The sequence below is a fragment of the Bidens hawaiensis genome, unplaced genomic scaffold, assembly GCF_021521415.1.
Source record: "Bidens hawaiensis isolate Kalapana, Puna unplaced genomic scaffold, B.hawaiensis_p1.1 tig00036973_1, whole genome shotgun sequence".
Lineage (NCBI taxonomy): Eukaryota > Viridiplantae > Streptophyta > Magnoliopsida > Asterales > Asteraceae > Bidens > Bidens hawaiensis.
Genome location: NW_027496457.1, coordinates 107,685 through 117,263, shown reverse-complemented (window position 1 = coordinate 117,263; position 9,579 = coordinate 107,685).

Below are 9,579 nucleotides of genomic sequence, written 5' to 3'. Positions count from 1 at the left end.
ATCCTTTTGCCACAAATGTCAAGTTAAATCCAGAGACACAGAGTGATCATTCTCTGTTGATTTAACTAATCAGGCCTTAGACATTTAACTATCAACGAATAAGATGGACAAATCCCCTATTGACCACATACGTCTCTCACTATCACCTTGTACTATACTTGAGCTTAGCCTTATGTACTGATATATTTCAGAGTAGCGAAGAACTAAGTCAAAGTATAATAGTCGGTGAATATTAAGACCCAATATGTATCTCAGGTTGGAGGATACTATGATGTTCGCCTTTACTCAAATTTACTTATGATCACAAATCACAAGGATTCCATGCTGTAAAATTGAGGGCGGGTCAGTCCAGTATTTATCCCATAAATATCTATGAACCTTGGTAGCAAACCATTTGCTATATTCATACCTCATGAATATCTACCAATCCAAGTTCATAATAGTCTTACTTTCATATTTGTTCCCATAACTATGATCGGCTACGGACATTTAGAATAATCAAATTATTCACGGATTTAAACATGCTAAAATGGAACACAACTCAAGAATATGACAAAAACCAAAACCATATGATTGAGTAAAATTGTTCCGATATCCAAATACAAAATTTTGATCAAATCCAATCACTAGAATATTTGTCCTAAGGCGCAAGTGTGACCCTCAAGCTTCAGCCTTTAAAGGAGCTTCGTGAGTGGATCCGCAATGTTTTGATCAGTGTGAACTTTGCAAATACATATCTTTCCCTTTTCAACTTCATCCCTTATATAGTTGAGTCTCCGCTCAATGTGCTTAATCTTTTGATGTGCACGGGGTTGCTTGATTTGAGCAATCACAACCTCGTTGTCACAAAAGATTTCTAGAGGGTCATGAATGGTATGGACTACCCCTAGGTCGGCAATGAACTTTCTAATCCACGCAGCTTCTTGAGCTGCCAAGGAAGCGGCGATGTATTCTGATTCAGTGGTGGACAAGGCTACCACGTTTTGTTTTGAGCTCTTCCAAGAGATAGCACCACCATTTAAAATGAAGACATATCCCGATTGTGATTGAGAATCATCTCGATCAGTTTGGGAACTCGCATCCGTGTAACCCTTTACAACGAGTTCCTCCTCACCAGAGCCATATATTGGAAACATATCCTTAGTCCTCCTAAGATATTTCAATATGCTCTTAACTGCCATCCAATAGCTAGTACCCGGATTTTGTTGGTATCTACTTGTCATGCTTAAAGCGTATGACACATCTGGTCTGGTGCAAATCATGGCATACATGATGGATCCTATAGGAGACGCATATGGGATTCCATTCATTTTGTCTTGCTCATCCTTTGAGCTTGGACATTGAGATGCACTCAATATTGTTCCTCTTTGAATAGGTACCAAACCTTTCTTAGAGTTGTCCATCTTGAACCTTTCAAGATTTTGTCAATGTATGCACTTTGATTCAAACCTATCAACCACCTTGATCTGTCCCTATATATCCTTATTCCCAGAATATAGGCGGCTTAACCAAGATCCTTGATGGAAAAGCAATTTCCAATCCAGGGTTTTACACCTTCCAAGTTTGGAATGTCATTTCCGAATAATAGTATGTCATCGACATATAATACCAGAAAGGTAACGATGTTACCACTAGCTTTCTTATGCACACAAGCTTCATCAGCGTTTTTGATGAATCCAAATTTCTTTACTTCATCATCAAAACGTTGATTCCAGCTTCTAGATGCTTGCTTCAATCCATAGGTTGATTTCTTTAACTTGCATACCTTATTAGGATGTTGTGGATCGACAAAAACTTCAGGCTGAACCATATAGACATCTTCCTCAAGATGCCCATTTAGAAAAGCAGTTTTGACATCTATTTGCCATATCTCATAGTCCTAATATGCGGCTATGGCAAACAATATCCTTATAGTCTTTAGTATCACCACGGGTGAGAAAGTTTCATCATAATCAACCCCTTGAGTTTGAGTGAAACCTTTTGCTACAAGTCTAGCTTTATAAGTATCCAAGTTTCCATGCATATCGGTTTTCTTCTTGAAAACCCACTTACTTCCAACCAGTTTGGAATTTAGCGGTGGTACAACCAAGTCCCATACTTGATTATCATGAATGGATTGCATCTCTAAGTTCACGGCTTCCAGCCATCTATCACAATTAGATTGTGACATCGAATCTCGGTATGTGGTGGGTTCATCCGAATCTACCACATAACATCCATCCATGAAAAATCCATATCTTTCATGGGGGGTGCTAATTCTACCAGATTTGCAAACGTTTTGTGTGTTTTGATCAACCATTTGATCATCATCAACAACCTCTTGTTGATTTCTAGTGTCAACCAAACGTGTATCGGCTTGTGGTTCTCGATCCTCCTTGTTGGAATCGATCTGCCCAAGACACATATTAGAGTTGATGTGGCTAGTACGTATTGATCCAAGTCAGGTCATACCCAATAGCAAGCTAGACAAACGCCACAATATTTATTATTAGATATGATCTAGTTAATAAATATCAACACTTATATTATTTGGAAAATGGTTTTCTAAATATTTGCATTTGTGTGTTAAGTAAATTATATGGATAATTTATGTATGAGAAATATTATTTATTTGGATAAATAATATTATGGTAAAAGAAAATAATACAAAAGTGAGTTTGAGTTTTGGGGGGGGGGGGGGGGAAACCCACCCATGTGGCCAGCCCCACCTCTCTCTCTCTTTTCCTTATTATTTCCAAGACAATGCAAACAAGATAATTGGGAGATCATTTTTCTTGTTTACATTAATAACTACACTCTCTCTCACACACACATCTCTTCTCTCTTTCTCTCCTTTGAGCCGTGAACAAGAGAAGAAGAACAAATGGTTTGTTCTTGCAAGTGTTAAGGATCCTAACAACCAAGGTTTTGTTGGAGCTCTTTGGGTATACAAGCTTGAGGTTTCCTCCATTAGAAGCTAGCCATTCATATCTTTCATCCTCTTTATCTTTCGGGCTTGAAGGTAGAATGCTAAACACCCTATGGTTGTTTTGATAGCATGTATTTTGTATATGGATCCGGGCATTGGGTTATTTTATATAAAATCAGTTTTATATTTATCAAACTAACAAGATTTAAAACTTTATTATCCGCTGCGTTTTAACATATAATTGGTTATATGGACTTTGATAATCTTGTTAAAACCCAACAATGGCATCAAGAGCCGCTTATACGGATATATGCTTCATAGATCTAAAAATTTTCGGGTTTTATGGTGTGGTTCACCATATGGCCGAGAGTTTTTTGGCTTTTGGTTACCCCTTGGTTCCTCAAGATTATACTTTACATGCATGTGATAATCTTGAAGAATTAAGTCATATGGATGATTAATTATTTTGTTTGGACAATACCTGAAACTTTCGGTTTTGTTCCTCTTGGCCGAAAGTTTTATGGGTAAGAGGGGAACCATTTTGGTCTTCTAAGACCTTGCATATTTGGTTGTGCTTTTGGATGTTCATAACCTAGCCATGACCTTTGGATGTGTGTTTGTGTTGTGATTTATTTAATATTCAATTTGGTTGTAATATTCATTTATTTGGGTTTGTAATCTGTTTATTTATTTCATATTGGTTTGTAATAATAAGTAGATTAGTTGTATTTCTTTTACTAGAGAAAAATGTTTAGGATATATTTTTTGTAAAATAAGAAGCAACAAAGTTACAGTTTTGGTTTTGGGCCTTAGTGGACCTTATAGTCCAAGATGGGATTTTAGCCCAATGACTAAAGCCCAAAATTGGAGGCCCATGGAAACTAGGAGCTGAAGTTTGAGCCCAAATGGAAGCCCAAATAAAGTGGAAGAGTCACAACACAAGGTGGACACTTGAAGCATATGGATGCGGGATCAAGTGGGAGTTCACCGTCACATGCCTTGTGTCATTCTCGTCCCTTAGGAGAGACCTTTTGGCACACTTGTTTCGGTCAACAAGTGTTGTCATTCTAGTTGGTTATGGTTATGGACTTTTGTTTGTATTTTATGCTTGTGTGGTTGATTTATGTTTATTGTTTTATCATGCTTGGATGTTAACAATTAAAATCGACAACTAGCATAAAAGTGATTCCTTTGAAATTATTAAGTTATAAAAGTTGGTTTTATTAACTATTAATGATTTCATATTAAAATGGGTTTTATTTAAAGGAATTTGAAAATTGGTTTTCAAAGGTACCATACATTTGAATGCATGCAAATAGAAGGTACATTATATAGTTTTCCAATCTAGAATTTTGAAAACTAAAATCCCTTTTAAACCAAGTTGAACACCATCCTTTTATACGACATTTAAGTCACTTGTAGACTTGATGTGGGGTAAGGGTCACCTAACCACATTTAAGAAAACTTGTGATCTTAAGGTGGTTTTACAATACTTTTGGAATGAGGGTCACCTAACCACTTGTATGTGTAAACTCACATGTGTGTGTAAGTAGTACGTCTTGATTTGGAAACCATGTGAATATGGTCACCGACACATGGCGTTCAAAAGTGTTGATGGGATTAAACATTCCAACAAAACATATGATGTTTAACCGATCCCATAAAACTAGAAGTTGCAAGGGTTGCAATTGTCAAACGTTGACTACCTTGTTAATTTGAATAGTCGGATAAAGGTCACCTAACTACTATTTGAATGAAACGTTGGATTCTAGATTTTAATCATTAATTGTCTTGGAGACATTAAAGGGTATTAAAGATTAAAATTTATTGATATCGAAAATATTAAATTGAACTTTGTTAAATTCTTTTATAGATGGCCGCAAACAATCAACAGAATGCTGTTATCCCTCATGTGCATAATCTATCACTAAGATCCATTCTGGATAAGGATCGTCTAAACTTTAATAACTTTATGGACTGGTATCGAAACTTGAGAATTGTTCTCAAGAAAGAGAAGAAGTCCTATATATTAGACGATCCTATTCCCGATGAACCCGACGTTAATGACTTGGATGCCTATGCAGATTTGCTGAAATACACCGAAGATTCGGTGCAAGTTTTTTGCCTCATGTTGGGAAAAATAATTCCCGAGATCCAAAAGGATATCGAGAATCATGGTGCATATGACATGATAACCCAGCTTAAGGAAATGTTCCTTACCCAAGCTAGGGTGGAGCGCTTCGAAACGGTTCGAGCACTTCATGCATGTCATATGGAAGAAACCCAATCCGTATCATCTTATGTGCTTAAGATGAAAAGCCACATTGATAGGCTTGAATGGCTTAACTGTCCCGTCTCAAAAGAGTTAGCCACAGATTTGATACTAAACAGGTTAACTAAAAAGTTTGAGACGTTCATCATGAACTACAACATGAACGGATGGGACAAAAGCATTGGTGAGCTCCACGCAATGCTTAAGACAGCCGAAGCCGGCATGGGTAAAAAGGTTTTACCCGTTCTCACAATCAATGCGGGTGGCTTGAAGAAAAGGCATCACCCAGAACCAAAGGCAAAGGTTGCCATGGGTAAGGGGTAAGTCAAGAAGGGATTAAACGGAAAGGCAAAGGCGGAACCCAAACCTAAGAAGCTAAAGGTTAGCGCTGAGGATCCGTGCTTTGGTTGTGGGGAGATAGGTCATTGGATGAGAAATGGTCCAACCTATCTCAAGGAGTTGAAAGCTAAGAGGGATGCGAGGCAAACCTCAGGTACAACTTTCATGATCCATATTGATCTTAATATTATTTCTTCTAACACATGGGTATTGGATACCAGATGTGGAACTCATATATGCAATTCATTGCAGGGGTTCAAAAGAATAAATGATTTCAAGAAAGGAGATATAAGTCTCTTCATGGGCAATGGAGCAAAGGTTGACGTCCAAGCCTGAGGAGATTATGTTTTGAAGCTACCAAATGGTTTGGAAGTTATTTTGAAAACCATTCTGTATTCTCCTAGTTTGACTAGGAATATTATCTCTGTCTCTGTGTTAAGACAATTTGGTTATGATTTAAAGTTTGTAGACAATGGTTTTTATGTATTCATGAATGATGTCTTTTATTTTAAAGTAATGCCGTTTAATGGCAATTATGAATTGGTTCATGATAATAAATCCATTGATAACTCGTTGTACCAAGCAAGCACCAAAAGACTCAAATTAGATTTTAGTAAAACTTTTCTTTGGCATTGTCGCCTTGGTCACATAAACAAGGATCGCATTCATACACTTCAAAAGAATGGTCTTTTGAAATCAAATGATGATTCATTTGATGAATGTGAATCTTGTTTATTGGGAAAGATGACCAAGGAGCCCTTTAGTGGAACTAATGAAAAGGCGAAAGACTTATTAGGTATCATACATTCGGATGTATGTGGTCCTTTTAGGTCAATGACAAGGAATGGTGAATGATACTTCATTACCTTTACCGATGATTATAGTCGCTATGGGTATGTGTTCTTGTTAAGACACAAAAATGAAGCCTTTGAAATGTTCAAAGTCTTCCAAAATGAAGTACAAAATTAACTCAACAAAACAATCAAACTACTTCGATCCGATAGAGGAGGTGTATACCTCAATGATGCGTTTCTAGATCATCTAAAGGAGTTGTGGGATTGTCTCACAACTTACTCCACCCGGAACACCACAACATAATGGTGTGTCTGAAAGGAGGAATCGAACTCTATTGGATATGGTTCGATCCATGATGGCTAGAAGTACATTACCTCTATCATTTTGGTGTTTCGCACTGATCTCTGCTGCCCGTATTTTAAATATGGCACCAACCAAGAAAGTGGAAAGGACACCTTTTGAAATATGGCATGTGAAGGGATGTTCTTTGTCCTTTAATTGTTTATATCAACCCTAGAGCAATTCATCGGGCTGGATTGTCTTTAGTGACATGCGTCAGTGATGTTGTTCATCATAATAACTGGGGTTGGCCGCCTGATTGGACGTTGAGATACCCAATTCTTTCGAACTTAAAAGATGTAAGTCTTTGTCCGGATATGAGGGACAAGATAGTGGTTTTGGATGAGAATGGGACTTCAATAAATTTCTCGACTTCAGGTATATGGCATCTTCTTCGGAGACCGGCGGATAAGGTGTCTTGGGTGCATGTTGTTTGGTTCTCTCAATGTGTTCCAAAACACTCCTTTATGTTGTGGACTGTGATTCATGACAGGTTGAGCACGCAGAATCGTATTATGGGGTGGAAGATTGGTGGGTATCCAAATCATAACTTGTATTGCTGCCTTCTTTGTAATGGAGAGCCGGATTCTCGTAATCATCTCTTCTTTGACTGTAAGTTCTCTTCTGAGGTTTGGAGTATTGTAAAAATGAAGGGGAAGTTTCAGGGGTGCAGAAATGGTTGGGCGAATATTCTCCAATATGTGTCTCAATTTGGAATGTCCAACTCTATTGAGAATGTTGTTAATCGGCTGTTATTTGGGGCGTCGGTGTACGTTATTTGGAAGGAGCGAAATAACCGGCTTTTCAGGAACTCCTTGAAGACTCCTACGACTGTTGCTGAAGAAATTATTAGGGGTACTCGCCTAAAGCTTATGACTCTTAAGTTCAAGAATCCGGAACGGATTAATCGGGTTCTCGAGGATTGGCATTTTCCGCGGGGAGTTTCCCATCAAATTGATGATAATGGTTGATTTGTTTTTGTTTTGTTTTTTCCTTGGTTCTTGTGTAAGCTTTAGCTGTGTTTACCAGTTTTGGTGGTTTTGGTTTGTCTACTCTTGTATGGCATGTCATACTTGAGAACTAATATGGCACTCTGCCATATTACTTGTATTTTTTGGTTGTGTGAATGCGTTTAACCGGGTGAACCCCTTTACCCAAAAAAAAAATATGGCATGTGAAGGCTCCATCATTATCGTATTTAAGGGTATGGGGTTGTAAGGCTTATGTTAAGATCTACACCGCTGACAAACTTGAAAGACGATCCACTAAGTGTATCTTTGTAGGATATCCCGAAGATTCTATGGGATATTACTTCTACAACCCAAATGAGTATAAAGTATTTATAGATCGCAAGGCTAAGTTCTTGGAAAGAAGGTTCCTTATGGAAGGAACTGATAGAACTATGGAACTCGAGGAGGATCGAGAACCACAAGCCGATACACGTTTGGTTGACACTAGCGATCAACAAGAGATTGTTGATAATGATCAATTGGTTGATCAACCCACACAAAACGTTCACAAATCTGGTAGAATTAGCACCCCACCTGAAAGATATGGATTTTTCATGGATGGATGCTATGTGGTAGATTCTGATGAACCAACCACATACCGAGATGCAATGTCACAATCTGGTTTTGATAAATGGCTGGAAGCCATGAACGTTGAGATGCAATCCATGCATGACAACCAAGTATGGGACCTGGTTGCTCCACCACTTAATTCAAAACTGGTTGGAAGTAAGTGGGTTTTCAAGAAGAAAACTGATATGCATGGAAACTTGGATACTTATAAAGCTAGACTTGTAGCAAAGGGTTTCACTCAAACTCAAAGGGTTGATTATGATGAAACTTTCTCGCCCGTGGCAATGCTAAAGTCTATAAGGATATTATTTTCCATAGCCGCATATTATGACTATGAGATTTGGCAAATGGATGCCAAAACCGCTTTTCTAAACGGACATCTTGAAGAAGATGTCTATATGGTTCAGCCTGAAGGTTTTGTCGATGCACAACATCTTAATAAAGTATGCAAGTTGAAGAAATCAATCTATGGATTGAAACAAGCATCTAGAAGTTGGAATCACCGTTTTGATGATGAAGTGAAAAAATTTGGATCCATAAAAAACGCTAATGAAGCTTGTGTGTATAAGAAAGCTAGTGGGAGCATCATTACCATTCTGGTATTATATGTCGATGACATATTACTATTTGGAAATGACATTCCAACCTTGGAAGGTGTAAAAGCCTGGCTTGAAATTTGTTTTTCCATCAAGGATCTTGGTGAGGCCGCCTATATTCTGGGAATAAGGATCTATAGGGATAGATCAAGGCGGTTGATAGGTTTGAATGAAAGTGCATACATTGACAAGATCTTGAAAAGGTTCAAGATGGAAAATTCTAAGAAAGGTTTGGTACCTATTCAAAGAGGAACAATGTTGAGTACTTCTCAATGTCCAAGCTCAAAGGATGACCAACACAAAATGAATGGAATCCCATACGAGTCTGCTATAGGATCCATTATGTATGCCATGATTTTCACCATACCGATGTGTCATGCGCTTTGAGCATGACAAGTAGATACCAACAAAATCCGGGAACCAGCCATTGGATGGCGGTTAAGAGCGTATTGAAATACCTTAGGAGGACTAAGGATATGTTTTTGATATATGGCTCTGGTGAGGAGGAACTCGTTGTAAAGGGTTACGCTGATGCGAGTTTCTAAACTGATCGAGATGATTCTTGATCACAATCGGGATATGTCTTCGTTGTAAATGGTGGTGCTGTCTCTTGGAAGAGCGCAAATCAACACGTGGTAGCCTTTTCCACCACAGAATCAAAATACATCACCGCCTCCTTGGCAGCTCAAGAAGCTTCTTGGATTAGAAAGTTCATTGCCGATCTAGGGGTAGCCCGTACCAATCAGGACC